Raw genomic sequence first — 23,681 nt, 5'->3', positions numbered from 1 at the left:
AGGGCTTTGGCAAATACTAGAGCGCATCGGATGTCCCCCAAAGTTCCTCAACATGATTATCCAACTGCACAAAAACCAACAAGGTCGGGTCAGATACAGCAATGAGCTCTCTGAACCCTTCTCCATTAACAATGGCGTGAAGCAAGGCTGTGTTCTCGCACCAACCCTCTTTTCAATCTTCTTCAGCATGATGCTGAACCAAGCCATGAAAGACCCCAACAATGAAGACGCTGTTTACATCCGGTACCGCACGGATGGCAGTCTCTTCAATCTGAGGCGCCTGCAAGCTCACACCAAGACACAAGAGAAACTTGTCCGTGAACTACTCTTTGCAGATGATGCCGCTTTAGTTGCCCATTCAGAGCCAGCTCTTCAGCGCTTGACGTCCTGCTTTGCGGAAACTGCCAAAATGTTTGGCCTGGAAGTCAGCCTGAAGAAAACTGAGGTCCTCCATCAGCCAGCTCCCCACCATGACTACCAGCCCCCCCACATCTCCATCGGGCACACAAAACTCAAAACGGTCAACCAGTTTACCTATCTCGGCTGCACCATTTCATCAGATGCAAGGATCGACAATGAGATAGACAACAGACTCGCCAAGGCAAATAGCGCCTTTGGAAGACTACACAAAAGAGTCTGGAAAAACAACCAACTGAAAAACCTCACAAAGATAAGCGTATACAGAGCCGTTGTCATACCCACACTCCTGTTCGGCTCCGAATCATGGGTCCTCTACCGGCACCACCTACGGCTCCTAGAACGCTTCCACCAGCGTTGTCTCCGCTCCATCCTCAACATCCATTGGAGCGCTTACACCCCTAACGTCGAAGTACTCGAGATGGCAGAGGTCGACAGCATCGAGTCCACGCTGCTGAAGATCCAGCTGCGCTGGATGGGTCACGTCTCCAGAATGGAGGACCATCGCCTTCCCAAGATCGTATTATATGGCGAGCTCTCCACTGGCCACCGTGACAGAGGTGCACCAAAGAAAAGGTACAAGGACTGCCTAAAGAAATCTCTTGGTGCCTGCCACATTGACCACCGCCAGTGGGCTGATAACGCCTCAAACCGTGCCTCTTGGCGCCTCACAGTTTGGCGGGCAGCAACCTCCTTTGAAGAAGACCGCAGAGCCCACCTCACTGACAAAAGGCAAAGGAGGAAAAACCCAACACCCAACCCCAACCAACCAATTTTCCCCTGCAACCGCTGCAATCGTGTCTGCCTGTCCCGCATCGGACTTGTCAGCCACAAACGAGCCTGCAGCTGACGTGGACTTTTTACCCCCTCCATAAATCTTCGTCCGCGAAGCCAAGCCAAAGAGAAAGATAGTGTCGCTACAGTATATAGTTTGTCTGTATGTATGTTTGACAAAAACAACCAGGAAATCCAGGAGCTGCTGGAAAAAAAGCGATTTGCCCGCCAGGCTCACCTTGCAAAGCCTTCCTGGCCAGAGAAAAAATGAGCCTTCCGTCTCGCATGCAGCCACTTTCAGCGCAAACTCCGAGAGATCCAAAATGAGTGGTGGACTAGCCTCGCCAAACGAACCCAGCTTAGCGCCGACATTGGCGACTTCAGGGGTTTTTATGAGACACTAAAGGTGGTGTACGACCCCTCACCCCAAGTCCAAAGCCCTCTGCGCAGCTCAGATGGCGAAGTCCTCCTCAGCGACAAGATCTCCATCCTCAATCGATGATCAGAACACTTGCAATCCCTTTTCAGTGCCAACCGCTCAGTCCAAGAATCCGCCCTGCTCCAGTTCCCTCAACAACCCTTGAGTCTAGAGCTGGATGAGGTCCTTACCCAGGAAGAGACATATAAGGCAATTGAACAACTGAAAAGTGTCAAAGCAGCAGGTATGGATGGAATCCCCCCAGAGGTCTGGAAGGCTGGCGGCAAAACTCTGCATACCAAACTGCATGAGTTTTTCATGCTCTGCTGAGACCAAGGAAAGCTGCCTCAGGACCTTCGTGATGCCATCATCATCACCCTGTACAAAAACAAAGGCGAGAAATCAGACTGCTCAAACTACAGGGGAATCACATTGCTCTCCATTGCAGGCAAAATCTTCGCTCGGATTCTCCTTAATAGACTAATACCTAGTGTCGCCGGAAATGTCCTCCCAGAATCACAGTGTGGCTTTCACGCAGAGGAACTACTGACATGGTCTTTGCCCTCAGACAGCTCCAAGAAAAGTTCAGAGAACAAAACAAAGGACTCTACATCACCTTTGTTGACCTCACCAAAGCCTTTGACACCGTAAGCAGGAAAGGGCTTTGGCAAATACTAGAGCGCCTCGGATGCCCCCCCCCAAATTCCTCAACATGGTTATCCAACAAGGTCGGGTCAGATACAGAAATGAGCTCTCTGAACCCTTCTCTATTGACAATGGCGTGAAGCAAGGCTGCATCCTCGCACCAACTCTCTTTACTATCTTCTTCAGCTGAAACAAGCCAATAAAGACCTCAACAATGAAGATGGAGTTTACATCCGGTACCGCACGGATGGCAGTCTCTTCAATCTGAGGCGCCTCCAAGCTCACACCAAAACACAAGAGCAACTTGTCCGTGAACTACTCTTTGCAGACGATGCCGCTTTAGTTGCCCATTCAGAGCCAGCTCTCCAGCGCATGATGTCCTGTTTTGCGGAAACTGCCAAAATGTTTGGCCTGGAAGTCAGCCTGAAGAAAACTGAGGTCCTCCATCAGCCAGCTCCCCACCATGACCACCAGCCCCCCTACATCTCCATTGGGCACACTGAACTCAAAACGGTCAACCAGTTTACCTACCTTGGCTGCATCATTTCATCTGATGCAAGGATCGACAAAGAGATAGACAACAGACTCGCCAAGGCAAATAGTGCCTTTGGAAGACTACACAAAAGAGTCTGGAAAAACAGCTACCTGAAGAGACACACAAAGATCAGTGTGTACAGAGCCGTTGTCATACGCACGCTCTTGTTCGGCTCCGAATCATTGGTCCTCTACCGGCATCACCTACGGCTATAATACACTTCCATCAGCGCTGTCTCCACTCCATCCTTAACATTCATTGGAATGACTTCATCACCAACATCGAAGTACTCGAGATGGCAGAGTCCGCAAGCATTGAATCCATGCTGCTGAAGACCCAAATGCGCTGGGTGGGTCACGTCTTCAGAATGGAGGACCATCGCCATCCCAAGATCGTGTTCTATGGCGAGCTCTCCACTGGCCACCGAGACAGAGGTGCACCAAAGAAGAGGTACAAGGACTGCTTAAAGAAATCTCTTGGTGCCTGCCACATTGACCACCGCCAGTGGGCTGATATCGCCTCCAACCATGCATCTTGGCGCCTCACAGTTCAGCGGGCAGCAACCTCCTTTCAAGAAGACCGCAGAGCCCACCTCACTGACAAAAGACAAAGGAGGAAAAACCCAACACCCAACCCCAACCAACCAATTTTCCCTTGCAAGCGGTGTAACCGTGCCTGCCTGTCCCGCATCGGACTTGTCAGTCACCAACGAGCCTGCAGCAGACGCGATGCCAAGCCAAAGAAGAAGAAAAGATGTATGTTATGTCTGCATGAGTGTTTGGACTGTTTTTGCACACTGGACTGGAGAATGCTCTTTCTTTGGTCTGTATGGTTATAATCAGATGGTACCTGAACTTCAAGAAATGAGGTACATACCCCTTTATTGCACAGTGCCACAGCCTGAATAAGTATACATATTTTATATTACACAAGACAATCTGAAAAAAGAGAAAGTGGTTATTTGTGAGAGATTGCATGAAAATATTATTGAAACAATAATAGCTATAGCTTCCGATGTGAGAGTGGTATTTTGTGACCAGATGAATTTAATTGCTCTTAAAACACTTCTTTTAATTCCAACTGAAAAACTTCATTGATTTTTGCTTTAAGCAAAACCAACACTTGTTTACACAGTGAACCCAATCCTCCCACATTGACATGGTGTGAGAACCATTGCCAGCTATGGAACGAATCACAAAATTTTCAACCACAATGGACTGACCCATATTGGAGAAGGCCAATGTTTTGGATCAAAGGTGGGTTTAACTTGCATCTCTTATGCAGTGAGTTATCAATTAACATACTGTCTTGGGTAAACTTGTACCTCTCATTTTGTTCATTTTAGATTGGTCACAGTGTTTGAGCTACCGAAAGAAAATAGACACACACACCGAGAGCAGTTCAGGTTATACAAATGTTTATTACAAATTCAAAAGCTGATTTCGCACTACAATATGCAAGCCCTTCCCAACTATACTTATCAACGCTTGGACTGGTTCCAATTGCCGAAGCGAGGCAACGACTGCACACTTATAGTAGGTTGTCAGGGTGCCGGTAGCAGCTTCTCCACCTCCCCTGACCGGGACGTTGGCTGGACTTCAGAAGTTCTTCTTCTTCTTGCTGAGAGATGTTGCCACCTCTTGGAGAGTCTCAAACTTCAGCAGCGAGACCATGGCTTATATTTCCCAAAAACTGCATACCCAAGCACCTATTCCCAGCACAGCAAGAAAGATAAGCGAGCAAGCTAGCATGCTAGGCTTCTAACGAATAACATAATTTTCAGCTTATCACTTTGAATACAATGGTTTATTTTGCATCAAGGCTAGGGCTCTGACATTCTGTGACCAAAACAAGCAGGAAGATTAAATGTTCTCGGTACACAGATGTCCTTTCGTCAGATAACAGCATCTCTGGCCTCTTGGTGGAATTTAGCTTATGTCTGCTGATTCTAAAACACAAGCAGGTTCTCAGCCTTGCAGAGTCCAAGCTGCCAATTAAAAAAGCAGGTTCGAATCTTCCATTACAGCGGTTTCCTCTGAAATAAAGGAGTAGACACAGGAGCAAATGCAACCTCCACAAATGTCAGGATAGAGATATAGAGATCGTCAGGTGGAAATTGGGGCAGATAGAAGATTCGTTTGTTGAACAAGTTGGAAAATATTACTCAATCCATACAACCAATTTATTTTCCACTTAATAATTCTCACTGATTTTTTTTTCCTTTTTACCTGTATGACTCATTTGCTTGTTAATAGTCTGCTGTGGCTTGGGTGAGAGTTGACTAACACCATATTATCTATGCACACAAACATAAACTGTAATCTCAGTGTGTTAAGTTATGAGCTAAATTATTTTTCATTCAAACTTGTACAATATGCTCTGAAGTACCACACCAGACTTTAATACATATTCACTGTTTTGATAGATTTCTCGGCTACACTTCCTTCTGTTCTGATCCAACAGAAGAATATTTGTCAAAACAATCTTGAAAAATACAAGTTTAAAGTTTTGGTTTCAGGAGTTAATATTGCTACATTATTTGATCTGATATGAAAAACGAAAATGGTTATAAAAATCAAGTGTACTGGAATCTGACACTTATATGTGAATCTGACACTGAAGTGTACTCTATTTGACGCATATTAACTAAAACTATTAATCACTAAGAATTAATCCATTCACATCCTGATATACAAGCAGAGAAAACAGACCAAGATCCAAAAAAAAACGATCAACTATAGAGGCCGTGTAGCAGGCTGAGTGAGCACGCGGAACAAATAAACAAATAGGTGAATACTCACCTAACAGAGCGTTACTGCGTGCTGGAGATGGGCACGTTGTCTTGCTGAGTATCCTACCGGAAGGCGCAGGACACTCACAAGGATCAATTTAAACCTGCCGGTCCCATGGATTGAAAGCATTCCAGTAGCAATGTCCTGCCTTGTCCCGTGGAGTCCGTGACATGCGAGGTATAAAAGAACTTTGTAAAAGTCAATCTTGAGTTGACTAATCTGGCGTGTGTGATTGAATTACTTTAGTAGCCACTAAACAACAATATTTTAGTTTGCTGTATGAAGGCAGACCAGGGACAAGATTCAGCCTTAATAACAGCCCCACCTCCGGCAAGAAAAGTTCAGAAAATTTCTATGGCTTAAATTGAAATGTGTACAAATGGGAAACATACAGGTAAGTCAATACTCACATCATTAATTATAACATCCTCCTTCTTTCTGCCCAGAGCGGGGCCTCCTCCTGCCTCACTCGACGAAGGCCGGGGCGCTGCCTCCCCTTCGCTCTTGCCCGGATCGGGGCCGCCGCCTGCCTCCCCTTCGCTCTTGCCCGGATCGGGGCCGCCGCCGCCTACCCTCTGCCTGGACAGGGGCCGGGGCCGCCGCTGCTTTCCCTGTGCCCGGACCGGGGCCTCCGCCTCCTTCTTTCTGCCTGGACCGGGGCCTCCGCCTGCCTCACTCAACTGAGGCCGGGGCCGCCGCCTCCCCTTTGCTCTTGCCCGGATCGGGGCCGCCGCCGCCTACTTTTGCGGAAACTGCCAAAATATTTGGCCTGGAAGTAAACCTGAAGAAAACTGAGGTCCTCCATCAGCCAGCTCCCCACCATGATTACCAGCCCCTCCCACATCTCCATCGGGCACACAAAACTCGAAACGGTCAACCAGTTTACCTATCTCGGCTGCACCATTTCGTCAGATGCAAGGATCGACAACGAGATAGACAACAGACTCGCCAAGGCAAATAGCGCCTTTGGAAGACTACACAAAAGAGTCTGGAAAAACAACCAACTGAAAAACCTCACAAAGATAAGCGTATACAGAGCCGTTGTCATACCCACACTCCTGTTCGGCTCCGAATCATGGGTCCTCTACCGGCATTACCTACGGCTCCTAGAATGCTTCCACCAGCGTTGTCTCCGCTCCATCCTCAACATTCATTGGAGCGACTTCATCCCTAACATCGAAGTACTCGAGATGGCAGAGGCCAACAGCACGCTGTTGAAGATCCAACTGCGCTGGGTAGGTCACGTCTCCAGAATGGAGGACCATCGCCTTCCCAAGATCGTGTTCTATGGCGAGCTCTCCACTGGCCATCGTGTCAGAGGTGCACCAAAGAAGAGGTACAAGGACTGCCTAAAGAAATCTCTTGGTGCCTGCCACATTGACCACCGCCAGTGGGCTGATACCGCCTCCAACCGTGCATCTTGGCGCCTCACAGTTCGGCGGGCAGCAACCTCCTTTGAAGAAGACCACAGAGCCCACCTCACTGACAAAAGACAAAGGAGGAAAAACCCAACACCCAACCCCAACCAACCAATTTTCCCCTGCAACCGCGTCTGCCTGTCCCGCATCGGACTTGTCAGCACAAACGGGCCTGCAGCTGACGTGGACATTTACCCCTCCATAAATCTTCGTCCGCGAAGCCAAGCCAAAAAATTATAACATAGCTTCAATTCAAAGTCACTGCAAGTACCTCATTTTTATTGCTTGTTGTTTTAAGCGTATTTGAATATTTCTTTTTAATTACATTTGCTCCACTAGTTTGACTTGCCATGCTCAACATTAAAAAATATGCGTAATTCATGTGGAAACATCATGACCAGGTGCTTTGTTCTGTGCCACTTATCTGAACTTTAAACATTATTAGCAGTGTCCCAAATGCCATTTCTGAGCATAATTTTTTTTAAAAAAGCAATGTGTTTGTACTAGTTCCAAAACAATGCTGGCAGCTTCTGATACAATGTTGGTTAAGGAAACAAAAGGCATCAGGAAGCTGGATTCCCCACCTATCTTCCAACTATCTTCACAGCCTTGACTTTCTGGAAGCATTTCTGCCATATAATGTTGAAGGCAAAACCACTGTGGAATAATAAACTGAGGAAGGATTCAGATCTGAAACACTGGCAATTCTTTTTCTCCCACTGATAATGCTCAAGTCAAATTCCTCCACCAAACTGTTTTTACACCAAATGGAATCCCAGGAAAAAGCTGGTGGAACTCAATGTGCCAGGCAGCAGCCGCGGAGGGAAATAGACAGTTGATATTTTCAGTCCAAGCCCGGTTTCAGGAATCATGGAACCATAGAGCATTGCTACACAGGAAACAAGGCATTCTGTCCTGGTCTTTGCCAAACTATTGTTCAGCCTAGACCCACTGTCCTGCAACCAATCCATAGCCCTCCATACCGCTCCCATCAAGAACCTGTGCAAATTTCCTTTAAATGTTAAAATTGAGCCCACATTCACCACCTCATCTGGCAACTCGTTCCACATTCCCACTGCTCTCTATATGAAGAAGTTCCCCCTAAACTTTTCCCTTTCAGACTTAACCCATGTCCTCTGGTTTGTATCTCACCTGACTTCAGTGGAAAGAGCCTAGTTATATTTACTCTGTCTTACCCCTCATCATTTTAAATATCAAATTTCCTGTCATTCTTCTACACTTCAGAGAATCAAATCCAAGAATAACCTTTAACTATAACTCATTTCCTGAGGTCTAGGCAACATACAAAGCAAATCTTCTCTGCACTTTTTCAATCTTATTGATATCTTTCCTTCAATTTCTAAAACTGCAGACAATTCTCCAAATTTGGCCTCACCAATGTCTTGTACAACTTTAACATAACACAAAAACTGAACTTTCATTTTGAAGGACAATATGACAAAAACTCTCTTTACAACCCTATCTATCTGTGACACCACTTTCAGGGAATTAGTCAATTTTATTGCCATCTGAATGTACAAGTACAACCCAACAAAACAGCATTCTCCGGTTCTCAGTGCAAAAACAGACAGGCAGACACACAACCAGAACATACTGACAATACCTCTGCAGAACAAGTATTTCATCTATACAAATAAATAAATCTTGCTTCATGAATCTGAGTGTCTCAGATGATTAGTGTGACCACTTCCTTTGGTCGTTCAGTGTTCTCTATACTGGGAAGAAGCTGTTCCTCAGCCTGGTGGTTCTGATTCTGCATTTTTTTTCCCCACAGGAAAGATGCTGTGTGCAGGGTGGAAAGGCTCCTCAATGATTTTGTGCGACCCTGTCAGACAACGAACCCAGATGATCATGGGAGAGAGGGAGATTCCAGCGATCCTCTGCCACTCTTATGGTCCTGTGGATTGATCTCCGATCTATTTTACTGCAGCAACCGTACCATACTGTGATGCAGCCAGTCAGGACATTCTCCATAGAGCTCCTATAGAAGGTTGACATACAGATAGACCCCAACTTACAATGTTTCGACTTACGATGTTTCAAAGTTATGATCATCAGAATCAGTCTTGAATAAAGGTAAATCAGGTTGACCTGTATCAACGTGGGTGCTTTTTCTTCTCTGAAGGAAATGTTTTCATCCAATCAATGCACGCAGATCGCTTCCCACTGCCACCAACCCACCCAACTGTCATCCTCTTGTAGTGATGTCAAGGAAACATGATTTGTTGGACTCAATGCCACATTTCTGTCTTTTTTAAATGTGTATCTGGATTCCTAGATCCCTCTGTTCTACCCCACTCCTCAGGGCCTGACCATTTACCATGTATCTCCTTTTTTGGTTTGTCCTTCCAAAATGCAACACCTCACACTTGTCCGAATTAAATTCCATCTACCATTTTCAGCCCATTTTTCCAGCTGGTCCAGATCCCTCTGCACGATTTGAAAACCTTCCTCTCTGTCCACAACACCTCCAATTTTAGTGTCATCTGCAAACTATCTCATCCAATTTGCAACATCATTCAAATCAGTGACAAACAGCAATTGTACCATCAATGATCCCTGAGGCACACCAATAGCCACAGTACTCCAATCTGAGAAGCAATCTCTGGCTTATCTCGAATAGCCATGTTAAATCCAGTTTACTACCATGAAAACTGAGCACCTGAACTTTCATGAGGGACCTTGTCAAAATGCTTATTAAAGTCCATTTAGACAACATCCACAGCCTTCCTTCGTCAACTTTTGTGGTAACCTCCTTGAAAAACTTTGGAAGATTGGTTAAAAACCTACCACATTTGTTTTAAGTCAGCAAGCACCTACTCCTCTTTATTATGTATAGGTTATATTACCTCACTGTTTGTTCTCTAATCTTCCCTACACTCTGTGCCAGTTTCCTGAGTAAATGCTAATTTAAAAAAATCATTTAAGATCTCCCCCGTCATTGGGACCAATTTTATCCCTTCACATCCTTTTGCTCTTAACATATTTGTAGAAACTCTTTGGGTTTACCTTCTAGAGCAACCTCATGTCTTATTTCAGCCTTCCTGATTTTTTTCTTGCATTTTTTAATATTCCTCAAGTAGCTCATTTGCTCCTTGTTGCCGATACCTGGTAGAAACCTTTCTCTTCTTTTGAACCAGATCTTCAATATCCCTCAAAAATACCAAGGTTTCCTTTGCCTGTTAACTTCCCTCTGCAATCCTTGAAAACCTTCTTCATTATCCACTATTCCACCTATCTTAGTATCGTCTGCATATTTACTGATCCAATTCACCACCCCATCATCTAGATCATTAATGTATATAACGAACAACAATGGGCCCAATACAGATCCTTGAGGCACACCACTGGTCACCAGCCTCCAACCTGACAGACAATTATCCACTACCACTCTCTGGCCTCTCCCTTTCAGCCAATGTTCAATCCATTTGACTATCTCAAAATTTATACCTAAAGACTGCACCTTCCTAACTAACCTTCCATGTGGTACCTTATCGAAGGCCTTACTGAAGTCCATATAGACAACATCCACTGCGCTACCCTCATCCACATTCCTAGTCACCTCTTCAAAAAATTCAATCAGATTGGTCAAACATGACCTTCCTCCCACAAATCCATGTTGAGTGCTCCTGATCAGACCCTGTCTATCCAGATGTTTATAAGTACTATCTCTAAGAATTTTCTCCATTAATTTACCTACCACAGACGTCAAAATTACAGGCCGATAGCTGCCAGGCTTCCTCCTTGAACCCTTTTTAAATAACGGAACCACATGCGCAATGCGCCAATCCTCTGGCACTATCCCCATATCTAATGACATTTGGAAAATTACTGCCAGAGCCTCTGCTATTTCCTCCTTCACTTCTCTCAATGTCCTGGGGAAGATCCCGTCTGGTCCCGGAGACTTATCCACCTTTATATTCTTCAAAAGCCCTAAAACTACATCTTTTGTAATCTCTATAATCCTCGTATTTACCCAATTTGCTTTTTTTTTTTATCTCACATCTCCCAATATCCTTCTCCTTAGTGAATACCGAAGAAAAGAAACTGTTCAATATCTCCCCCATTTCTCTAGGCTCCACACACAGTTTTCCGCTCTGATTTTCTAAGGGACCAATTTTGTCTCTAGCTTTTCTTTTACCATTAACATATTTGTAGAACTCTTTTGGATTAGTTTTCACCCTGCTTGCCATAGTTTCCTCGTACCTTCTTTTAGCTTTCCTAATTCCTCTCTTAAGATTCCTCTTACATTCAATGTATCTTTCAAACATCTCCTTAACTCCATGCTTCTTATATCTAATGTACGCTTCCCTTTTTCTTCGAACCAAGTTTCCAATATTCCTTGAAAACCACGGCTCTCTCAAACCTTTTGCCCCTCCTTTTAACCTAACAGGAACATAAAGCTTTTGCACTCTCAAAATCTGATCTTTAAAAGACTTCCATCTCTCTACTACATCCTGCCCATAAAACAAATTGTCCAAATGCACACCCTGCAAATCCTTTCGCATCTCCTCAAATCTAGCTTTTCCCCAATCAAAAACCTCAACCCTTGGCCCTGACTTCTCTCTTTCCATAATGACATTGAAGCTGATGGCATTATGATCACTGGACCCGAAGTGCTCGCCAACACTAACCTCCGTCACTTGACCCATCCCATTTGCCAACAGTAGATCTAACACTGCTCCTTCTCTGGTCGGCACCTCTACATATTGTTGTAAAAAACTATCTTGCACACATTTCACAAACTCTAACCCATCCAGTCCTTTCACAGAATGTGTTTCCCAATCTATATGTGGAAAATTAAAATCTCCCATAATTACAACCCTGTGCTTATCACAAATATCTACTATCTCCCTACAGATTTGCTCCTCTAGGTCTCGGTCCCCTCCGGGTGGTCTATAATACACCCCTACAAGTGTAACCTCTCCTTTCCTACTCCTCAGTTCCACCCAAATAGCCTCCGTGGATGTGCCCTCTAATCTATCCTTCCTAGGCACCGCTGTAATATTTTCCCTGACAAGCAATGCAACCCCACCTCCTCTTGCCCCTCCGACTTTATCACACCTAAAACAATGAAACCCAGGGATATTCAGTTGCCAATCACATCCCTCCTGCAACCATGTCTCACTAATCGCTACCACATCGTACTTCCAAGTATCAATCCACACCTTCAGCTCATCCACCTTTTTTACAATACTCCTGGCATTAAAATATATGAATTTCAGAGATTTCCCAATTTTTAATCCCTGTTTTCCCTCATCTTTAATAACAACATTATTTACTTTTCCTGCCAATTGCCCTTCATCTTCTTCCAGAGCATTTCCCTTCTCTATCACCTGCCCATCCATATTCAAATACTTACTACAAACTTTCTTTGTTTGCATTCTAACCTTCTCCTTACTGCTCTGTACTATTTTTTTCCCTCCACAGAGTAGTTTGACCATTTTTGTCCTGTCACCAACAGATTTGCACCTCCAATTCTCATTGACTCTTGGGAGGTCTATAATACAACCCTATGAGCGTGATCTTACCTTTCCTGTTCCTTAGCTCCTTCCAAATAGTCTCAGTAGACCAGCCCTCTGGTCTGCCTGCCTGAGCACAGCTGCACTTTTTTTTCTGATCAGCAATGCCATTCCTCCCCCTTTCATCCTCCCACCCCCATTCTATCTCATTCCTGAAACAACAGAACCCACAAACATTGAGCTGCCAGTCCTGCCCCTCCTGCAACCAACCTTCACTAATGGCAACAATGTCATAATTTCACGTGCCGATCCACGCTTTGGATCGTACACATCTGCCTTTCGTACAATACCCCTTATATTGAAATAGCTGCACCTGAGGACATTTCTACCCCATACAACTCATTGATTTCTGACTTTACATGCAGTCTTCACGTTATCTTTTTCCTCCTCCATTCCACTATCTGCTTTGGCACTCTGGTTTCCATCCCCCTGAAAACCTAGTTATAAACTATCCAGAGCAAACCAGCAAACTTTCCTGCAAGAATATTACCACACCCCCCCCCCCCCCCACCCCTCCAGTTCAGATGCAAACCATCCTGTCAGAACAGGTCCAGAAACCTGAAACCCTCCCTCCTGCTCTATACCTCTTTTGCCTCGTGTTTAGCTGCATTACCCTTCTATTTCTAACCTCATTAGCACATGGCATGGGTGGCAAACCTGAAATCACAGCCCTGCAGGTTTTGTCCTTCAACTTAGTGCCTCTATGAACTCTTTTTGCAGGATCTCATCAGCCTACCCACATTTTTGGTCACTACATGGACTACAACATCTGGCTGTGATCTTGATCTGAGATATCTCAGACCCTGGCACCATGGAGGCAGCACATCATCCGAGATTTTCAGTCCAATCCACAGAACCTCTTATCTGTCCCCCTAACTATGGAATCCCCTATTCACCTCTTCTCCTCCCTTCCCTTCTTAGCCACAGGACCAAACTCCATGCCAGAGACCTGACCATTGTGGCTTGTCCCTGGTTGGTCATGCCCCCATAAATATCCAAAACAGTATACTTGTTCTTGACCTAAATGGCCTAATGGGTGTCTATCCCCTTGATTGTTTGGCAGTTATGTAGCTTTTTGGATTTGTCTGTAGAAGAGATGTGTCTGGCACCTTAAATATCACTCAGTTTGTTCTTTCACTGTTCTTAAAAGTTATTACTTCTGTGAATAAAAAAACAGTTAAAATTTTCGCCAACATTTTTAACAATCTCACTAGGGTCAGCTGGGTGGTAACCACATTGTTGAAGAAACAGTGAACAATTGCATTAATTATTTGAACTGAGAAGTCCGTAGCTTATTAATGAATGAATCACTCAGAAATGCACACAAAATTATTTCACACTGTGTTAATTATTGTTTGTACAACAGCTTTTTGGCCAAGGCACAATCACATTTCCTTAAGTACTGAGATTTATCTATTATCCCTTCTTCCAATCGCTGAATTTTTTTCAGTCTGACATCTTAAACCATTCCCGAGACGTCACTCACCACAATACGAGCATCATTTCATTGTAACCCTCATTCTGTGCTATTCCAATGTGCTGTGCAGTTACTGTCCACATGCAGTTTAACTGCCAGCTTTATTAATATTAAAGCAGCAACAGATTAGTGGTCAAACTGAAATTGCAGGAATTGGATTGCAAGAACTAAAAAAGATGGTTAGTATTTGACATCTAAAAACTCACATGATGACTGTCTGTTGTTCTCACCAAAGGCAGTTTAAACAGTTTTATGGCTAATATTTATACACACCTGTCAACACATTACCTATGCAACTGATTTTCACACAATATTGTAAGTTCTGTTAAAGGCCAATACATCACCCGCAGTAAAGTCAGTATTTGGTAACGTATACCAGAGTAGGAGTATGATACAGCTTGTACAATAGCTCTGGGACATGTTATGATGATAGATGGTTCATTTCTCATGTCTCACTGGTTTAAAAGCTGTTTCTTTGATAATTCATGTTACCTGTTGTTCATAGCTTCAGTGCCACATTTCATCAGGGTGCTCTGATTTTTACAATCACCGGTTTGCTGTTTTTGTGTTGGACAAGTCAAATGGGAAAAACACAGGCATGGAAATTAGTTTGCACAATTGAAAAAAACCCAAATAACCCTGTTAAAAATTGGATTAATTAGTTGTTGTTAATAGTCAATTGCAGAACTTAATTATTACAAGTCAGAATGGGGCCATTTGATCCATCAGATCCACACTGGCTTGTAGCAGAACAATTTCCACATAATTCACAGATCTGAATCTTTTTATTACCTACCATACCAAGGGGTAAGTTACTAGAGCCAATCAACCCAGCAACTTAGCTTTGGTTTGTGGGGGGTAGCCGACACTGTCATAGGGAGAAAGGATTCAGCGAAGATCAAGATTGAAGCAGAGTGCTTGAAGTTGTAAAGCAGCAGTGCTAACTGTTGTCCCACTGCCATCCTGTTCTCTTGGCAAAAGTCACATTATGATTGAGAACAGGTAGACAGAGGGGCTGACAGCATTTGGCACGCGGGCCTTCAATGGTCAGGGCAATGAGTACAGGATCAGGGTTGTCATGTTACCACTGTACAGGACATTGGTAAGACTGGATTGTGCACAGCTTTAGGAACAATATTGTTAAGTGGAAAGGGTGCTGGAAGGTTTCAATGTACAAAGAGAGGCTGGGACTTTCTCCCTGGAGCATAGGAGGCTGAGGGAGTAACTTTATCGATGTTTATAGCATCACTAGAGTATGGATAAGATAAACAGTTTTAACCTCTTCCACAGAGTGGGTGAATTCAAAAGGTCAGAGCGGAAAGATATAACAGGGACCTGAGAGCACAGAGAGTGGTGGGTACATGGATGTGGTAGAAGCCTTGTAATTTTCAGAACACATTTAGACAGATGCATGAACAGGAAAGATTTAGAGGAACACAGGCAATTAGTTGGCATGGAGAGGATGGGCTGAGTGGCCAGTTGCAAAGATTCAACACAGATTCAGCCTCCTACTGTGCTGTAATCTGATAACTGGAATAAAACAAAGCTCTGGATATACTCGTCAAATTAAAAAGCATCTGTAGAAAGATTTACACTGTAAAGTGTCCAAAGAAACTTTGTTAAAGTGTATTCAAATCAAATCTTGTTGGTCTTCCAGGACACTGAGATGTCAGGGAGGGAATGCTGCCTACAGGCACATTCCAGGCTGCAGGAGTATGCACAGAGGGACGATCTGAGGCTTGGCTTTGCCAATGTGAGAGCGCTGTGGGGAAGAACCACAGTTTAGAGTTCTTCTGCTACCAGGCATGGAGATGCTGAGTCTGGAGGGAAGTCTCTCAAACAATAGAAGGAAGAATAATTATAAGGGACCACAGAGGTGACAACGGTGATAAATAAAACCCAGAGAATGAAGGTAACAATGTACAGTGATGGAAATGTAAGGATGTGGGGAGACTTTGAATAGGTTTCTCTTGAAAATAATGTATTATGAAGAAAATTTAATATTAGAAAATATTGAATACCGTATTTTATGGCATATAGGACCCACTGCCATATAGGACCCCCTGGCATATAGGATCCCACCCCCATTTTTAGAGAGAGATTTTAGGAAAAATTGTTTTAGTGTATTTACCTTCACTTGCTCAATGGCACCTCTCCGGCCTTTTATGGCCGAAACAACAAAGCTTCCTCGCAAATGAGCCACAGCAGCAACACATACTCGTACCTGCCAGACACCGAGGCTCAGGCTGCTTCTGTGCAACTGTGCAAATGCTGGTGGATTGACAGGCGCACCGAGACCTGCGGGCATGCAAGGGCAGGAGGGAGGGAAGCTGGTCACCAGTGCAAAGTGCAGTGTCCACCGTCATGGGGAGCAGACAATAGCTCACTTGCTTTGAGGTGAACGCTGGGCCTCAATGATCAGGTTCCACACGAAGCCTTTGTTCAACGAGCATGGCCCTCCCCCGATCACATTGAATGAGGTGCGGGGGTGGGTGGAAGTGAGCAACTGGCCTGGAGGTCAACAGGCCACTCACTCACTGCCACCCGCCCTGTCCTTCATCCAATTTGATTGGGGAGCCGTGCTCGTTGAACAAAGTCTGATAATCGAGGCCCAGTGCTCCCCTCCCGTAGGAGAGAGTGAGCGAGCAGGAGAGAGGGAGCCAACAGGCAGGCTTGGGCAAGCAAACGGGAGGGAGAGAGTAGGAGGGCAGGCAGTAGAGAGACAGCGATTGAGCAGGAGAGAGGGAGCGGGTGGGCGGGAGGGAGGGAGAGAGCAAGCTTTCTCACCAGGGGAAGTGAGTGGTGGTGGTGGTGGCTCCAGAAAGCATGGGCCACCTGAAGGAAAGTGGTCTGCAAAGCTGCAGGCCCACTTCTTGGACAGCTGCAGCACCTTCACTGGCTTCTTGAAGCTAGGTGAGTAGTTTGACCACTTTTGTCCTGTCACCATCTTGCAGAAGAAAGCCTCCACCATGTTTGTATTTCAGTGCCCAAAATGGCAGCATCAAAATGGCTGCACCCAGGGTGGTTTCTGAGGTGTCTTTTTGGGAAAAAGGAGGAGGTGGTCCTATATGCTGCCTAATATGGTAAAAAAAAATGTATGCTTCAGAGATAGACTGAGATAGGTATGTTTTGTTGCAGTTGTATGAGATGTCGGTGAGACTGCATGGAGTATTATAAGACCATAATAGGAGCAGAAATGGGCTATTCAGCCCATTGAGTCTGCCATTTCCCCATTCAGCCCCACTGCCCGTTCCCCATAACCTTTGATGCCCTGACTAATCAAAAATCTTTGCCTTCAATACATTCAATGACCTGGCCTCCACATCGGTCTGCGGCAACAAATTCCACAGATTCACCACCCTCTGGCTGAAGAAATTCCTCTGCATCTCTATTCTATTCATCTCTAAGTGAACACCCTTCAGCATGAAATTGTGTCCTCTTTTCTAAGACTCTCCCAACATTTCTACATCAACTCCGTCCATGACTTTCAACATTTGAAATGTTTAAATGATATTTCCCCGCTCATTCTCCTAAATTCCAATGGATACAGGCTAAGAGACATCAAATGTTCCTCATATGATAACCCTTTCATGCAGTTGTAAAAAGAAGTCATTAAACTGGAAAATGTGTGGAAAAGATTCACAAGAATGTTACTGAGACAGGTGGGCTTGAATTACAAGGACAGGCTGGGATTTTCTCCCTGGAGCAGAGGACACTGAGGAGGGAATTTATAGAGGTATAATAAATCATCAGGGTAGTAAATAAGTTAATTAGTCACAGGTCTATTAGCTAAGGTAGGAGAACTTAAAAATAGGCAGAGTAGATTTAAGGTGAGAAGAGAAAGGTTTAAAAGGGATCTTTTTGACACCTGTTTCTACATGAAGGGTGTAGGTGTCTGGAATGAGATGCCAAAGGAAGTAGCAGTGGTGGATACAATTGCAACATTTAAAAGGCACTTAGCTAGTTATATTTATAGGAAATGCTTCAAGAGATACAAGCCTATCATGTGGGCCTAATAGACAATCTGATTAGCATAGACAAGTCAGTCCGTAGTTCATGTTTCCATGCTCTAAAACTCTATGATTCTTAGTTAGAAATAACTTTACAGGTTAACTTTAAACCACCAATTAAGAGTTCATAATAATTAATCCAGCAACAATTAGCCTGCAATATATTTTCAAAACACCTAGAGTCCTGAACAACTCAACTGCAATGCAACATCACAGTCAAATTGTTCAGAATCAGTTACCAAAATATTTCTAGCAGGTTTCCAATGGCAAATGGATTTCTTTTTAAAGGAAATTTTACAAAGATGCTTAAACCTTTTCCACCTGGTAATCTCTTCCCATGACAAGGCAAAATATTCTTTACAACTTATGTTCGTCACACAGACAAATCAAATTGCCAGGATGTCTTCGACTGGCTTTACAAGCTCTTTGTACAAAAATATGAACGATGAAATATAGATGGGAATTAAAAAGTATCTGATGCAGCATTTCATGATGGAAAGTAGATCTTACACTAATTTGTTACAATAGTAGCCTTAGTGTTCTGACCATCGGTTGAGGATGGAGATCTTGTCGCTGAGGAGGACTTTGCCGTCTGAGCTGCGCAGCGGGCTTTGGACTTGGGGTGAGGGGCCGTACACAGCCTTTAGAGCCTCGTAGAAACCCCTGAAGTCGCCAATGTCCGCGCTGAGCTGGGTTCGTTTGGCGAGGCTAGTCCACCACTCATTTTGGATCTCCCGGAGTTTGCGCTGAAGATGGCTGCATGCGCGACGGAAGGCTTGTTTCTTCTCTGGACAGGACGGCTTTGTAAGGTGAGCCTGGTGGGCAGCTCGCTTCTTTGCCAGCAGCTCCTGGATTTCCTGGCTGTTTTCGTCAAACCAGTCCTTGTTTTTCCTGGAGGAGAAGCCCAGTACCTCTTCAGTGGATTGCAGTATGGTAGTCTTCAACTGATCCCAGAGGGTTTCAGGGGACGGGTCCGTGAGGCGGGTTGCAACGTCGAGCTTTGCTTTGAGGTTTGCCTGGAAGTTTCCTCTCGCTTCGTCTGACTGCAGGTTTCCAACATTGAACCTCTTTCTGGGGGCTTTATTGTTCCTGGGCTTTGGCTTGAAGTGAAGGTTGAGCTTGCAGCGAACCAGCCGGTGGTCAGTGTGGCATTCCGCGCTAGGCATGACCCTGGTGTGGAGCACATCTTGTTTGTCACTTTCTCGCACCAGGATGTAGTCCAGGAGGTGCCAGTGTTTGGATCGGGGATGCATCCAGGTGGTCTTAAGGCTGTCCCTCTGCTGAAAAAGGGTGTTTGTAATGACAAGTCGCTGTTCTGCGCAGAGCTCCAACAGGAGGCGCCCATTGTCGTTGCACTTGCCGACGCCATGCTTGCCCAGGATTCCTGGCCAGGTTTCTGAGTCTTTGCCGACACGAGCGTTGAAGTCGCCCAGGATGACAACCTTGTCGGCTGTAGGGGTACGTTGGATGAGGTTGCGCAGGTCGGTGTAGAACTTGTTCTTTTCTGCTGGTTCCGCCTGGAGGGTTGGAGCATAGACACTGATGAGGGTGATGTGACGCTAGTTTTGAAGTGGGAGTCGCATGGACATGATTCGGTCCGAGAGGCCTGTCGGAAGGTTTTCGAGTTTGGAGGCAATGAAGCTCTTGACCATGAAGCCTACACCAGATAGGCGTCGTTCATCCGAAGGCTTGCCAGACCAGTAGAGTGTGTAGCCCGCGCCGCGTTCTTGGAGGCTGCCTACATCTGCCAGGCGGACTTCACTGAGAGCGGCTATGTCGATGTCAAGTCTGAGGAGTTCATGTGCAATGAGGGCAGACCGACGTTCAGGTCGGTGGCTGTCAGCCTTGTCTAGCATGGTTCTGATGTTCTAGCATGCTAGCTTGAGTTTGTGAGCATCTTTTGAGGGGGAGGACGTGGAGGGGGAGGACGTGGACCTGTCCTCGGGCCTGCGCAAAGGAGCTTTTAGGTGGAGTGCAGTGCGCGCAGTACTGGCCCCACCCTTTACACCCATGGTTCGTGTGCCGTGGCCAAGCAAGCTGGGACGTGGCAGCGAGGTCCTTGGGTCGTAGGTTTTATATCGGAGTGGCCTTCTCCTATGCAGGTTTCTTACCCGGGCTGGAGGGGCCTGCCTCCCCTTCTAGGTCGGTCCATACTGCCCGGACCGGGGCCGAGGCCGCCGCAGTTCACCCTGTGCCTGGATTGGGGCCGCCGCCTCCCACTCTCTGCCCGGATCGGGGCCTTCGCCTGCCCCACTCGACCGAGGCCGGGGCCGCCGTCTCCCCCTTGCTCCTGCCCGGATCGGGGCCGCAGCCGTCTACCCTTCGCCCGGACCGGGGCCGGGGCCGCTGCTACTCTCCCTGTGCCCGGACTGGGGCCGCCGCCTCCCACTCCCTGTCCGGACCGGGGCCTCCGCCTGCCTCACTCGACCGAGGCCGGGGCCGCCGTCTCCCCCTTGCTCCTGCCCGTATCGGGGCCGCCGCCGTCTACCCTTCGCCCGGACCGGGGCCGGGGCCGCTGCTGCTCTTCCTGTGCCTGGACTGGGGCCGCCGCCTCCAACTCTCTGCCCGTATCGGGGCCTCCGCCTGCCTCACACAACCGAGGCCGGGGCCGCCGTCTCCCCCTTGCTCCTGCCCGTATCGGGGCCGCCGCCGTCTACCCTTCGCCCGGACCGGGGCCGGGGCTGCTGCTGCTCTCCCTGTGCCTGGACTGGGGCCGCTGCTCTCCCTGTGCCTGGACTGAGGCCGCCGCCTCCCACTCCCTGTCCGGACCGGGGCCTCCGCCTGCCTCACACGACCGAGGCCGGGGCCGCCGTCTCCCCCTTGCTCCTGCCCGTATCGGGGCCGCCGCCGTCTACCCTTCGCCCGGACCGGGGCCGGGGCCGCTGCTGCTCTCCCTGATTAATATACAATCATTAAAGCACCTTACTTTATTTTCAGTTACAGGCTTTAATCCACAAAGACTTCCACAGAGCCAGGCTGGCTCTCCATCCTCAACCGATGGTCAGAACACTTCCAATCTCTTTTCAGTGCCAACCGCTCAGTCCAAGATTCCGCCCTGCTCCAGCTCCCTCAACAGCCCCTAAGGCTAGAGCTGGATGAGGTTCCCACCCTGGATGAGACATATAAGGCAATCGAACAACTGAAAAGTGGCAAAGCAGCAGGTATGGATGGAATCCCCCCAGAAGTCTGGAAGGCTGGCGGCAAAACTCTGCATGCCAAACTGCATGAGTTTTTCAAGCTTTGTTGGGACCAAGGTAAACTGCCTCAGGATCTTCGTGATGCCACCATCATTACCCTGTACAAAAACAAAGGCGAGAAATCAGACTGCTCAAACTACAGGGGAATCACGTTGCTCTCCATTGCAGGCAAAATCTTCGCTAGGATTCTACTAAATAGAATAATACCTAGTGTCGCCGAGAATATTCTCCCAGAATCACAGTGCGGCTTTCGCGCAAACAGAGGAACCACTGACATGGTCTTTGCCCTCAGACAGCTCCAAGAAAAGTGCAGAGAACAAAACAAAGGACTCTACATCACCTTTGTTGACCTCACCAAAGCCTTAGACACCGTGAGCAGGAAAGGGCTTTGACAAATACTAGAGCGCATCGGATGTCCCCCAAAGTTCCTCAACATGATTATCCAACTGCACGAAAACCAACAAGGTCGGGTCAGATACAGCAATGAGCTCTCTGAACCCTTCTCCATTAACAATGGCGTGAAGCAAGGCTGTGTTCTCGCACCAACCCTCTTTTCAATCTTCTTCAGCATGATGCTGAACCAAGCCATGAAAGACCCCAACAATGAAGACGCTGTTTACATCCGGTACCGCACGGATGGCAGTCTCTTCAATCTGAGGCGCCTGCAAGCTCACACCAAGACACAAGAGAAACTTGTCCGTGAACTACTCTTTGCAGATGATGCCGCTTTAGTTGCCCATTCAGAGCCAGCTCTTCAGCGCTTGACGTCCTGCTTTGCGGAAACTGCCAAAATGTTTGGCCTGGAAGTCAGCCTGAAGAAAACTGAGGTCCTCCATCAGCCAGCTCCCCACCATGACTACCAGCCCCCCCACATCTCCATCGGGCACACAAAGCTCAAAACGGTCAACCAGTTTACCTATCTCGGCTGCACCATTTCATCAGATGCAAGGATCGACAATGAGATAGACAACAGACTCGCCAAGGCAAATAGCGCCTTTGGAAGACTACACAAAAGAGTCTGGAAAAACAACCAACTGAAAAACCTCACAAAGATAAGCGTATACAGAGCCGTTGTCATACCCACACTCCTGTTCGGCTCCGAATCATGGGTCCTCTACCGGCACCACCTACGGCTCCTAGAACGCTTCCACCAGCGTTGTCTCCGCTCCATCCTCAACATCCATTGGAGCGCTTACACCCCTAACGTCGAAGTACTCGAGATGGCAGAGTTCGACAGCATCGAGTCCACGCTGCTGAAGATCCAGCTGCGCTGGATGGGTCACGTCTCCAGAATGGAGGACCATCGCCTTCCCAAGATCGTGTTATATGGCGAGCTCTCCACTGGCCACCGTGACAGAGGTGCACCAAAGAAAAGGTACAAGGACTGCCTAAAGAAATCTCTTGGTGCCTGCCACATTGACCACCGCCAGTGGGCTGATAACGCCTCAAACCGTGCATCTTGGCGCCTCACAGTTTGGCGGGCAGCAACCTCCTTTGAAGAAGACCGCAGAGCCCACCTCACTGACAAAAGGCAAAGGAGGAAAAACCCAACACCCAACCCCAACCATCCAATTTTCCCTTGCAACCGCTGCAATCGTGTCTGCCTGTCCCGCATCGGACTTGTCAGCCACAAACGAGCCTGCAGCTGACGTGGACTTTTTACCCCCTCCATAAATCTTCGTCCGCGAAGCCAAGCCAAAGAAAGAGTAGCCTTATCATTTGCTTATTTGAGATGAGGTTCAGAATTCACTGAGAATTCACTTATTGCCTACTCTTGGTTTTCCATAAAACTGGTGTTAAGAAAATTCATGGGTCAGAGCATTCAGCGCTACATCTACCTTCTGGCTTATCTTGCACCTGTGACCAGAATATTTGGGGGCTATCTGTGTTCCACTTAAGAAGTGACCTATACTGGACACACATCTCCTCACTTGTCAGGAATGGGCAACAGACTGAGGTGGGCAAGGCTATTGGCCACCATCCTTCAACTTTCTACAGGAGCTCTATCAAGAGCATCTTGGCTGGCTGCATCACTGACCTACAATTGCTGTAAAATAGAGCATCAGATTGGAGGTCAATCCACAGGACCATAAGAACAACAGAGATGATCATTGTCACCCCATTGACGTGATTTACCAGGGTTGCTGTCCAAAATCAGTGAGGATCTCTATCACTCTGCATGTAGCATCTTCTAGCTACCCCATCGGGAAAGAGGCACAGGAGTATCAAAGCCAGAACCACCAAACTGAGAAACAGCTTCTTCCCACAGGCAGTAAGATTGCTGAATGACTGATGAAGTTCTCGTACAAACCCTCCGTGACTCCACTATTTATTTAACAATAATATTTATTTATTGTAATGTTTGTATGTGTATCATTTGTCTGTTTGTTTGCAGTGTTGTAAACTGAGGACCGGAGAATGTTGTTTTGTTAGATTGTACTTGTACAATTGGATG

The 23,681-nt window shown here is 46.5% G+C and overlaps 1 long non-coding RNA gene across 1 annotated transcript in view; it reads left to right on the top strand.

Annotated features, from left to right (window-relative positions):
- The window catches only part of LOC138742952 (uncharacterized), a 60,146-nt gene extending 51,045 nt beyond the window's left edge, over positions 1-9,101 (top strand). Inside the window, exon 3 of the long non-coding RNA XR_011344539.1 lies at positions 8,795-9,101. This is a non-coding gene — a long non-coding RNA (uncharacterized lncRNA). The remainder of the gene's footprint in view (positions 1-8,794) is intronic.
- Positions 9,102-23,681: the final 14,580 nt, after the last annotated feature.

This window comes from Narcine bancroftii, chromosome 9 (genome assembly GCF_036971445.1).
Source record: "Narcine bancroftii isolate sNarBan1 chromosome 9, sNarBan1.hap1, whole genome shotgun sequence".
Lineage (NCBI taxonomy): Eukaryota > Metazoa > Chordata > Chondrichthyes > Torpediniformes > Narcinidae > Narcine > Narcine bancroftii.
The sequence above is the reverse complement of the archived record's forward strand: the minus strand, read 5'-3'. Positions and strand labels throughout refer to the sequence as shown.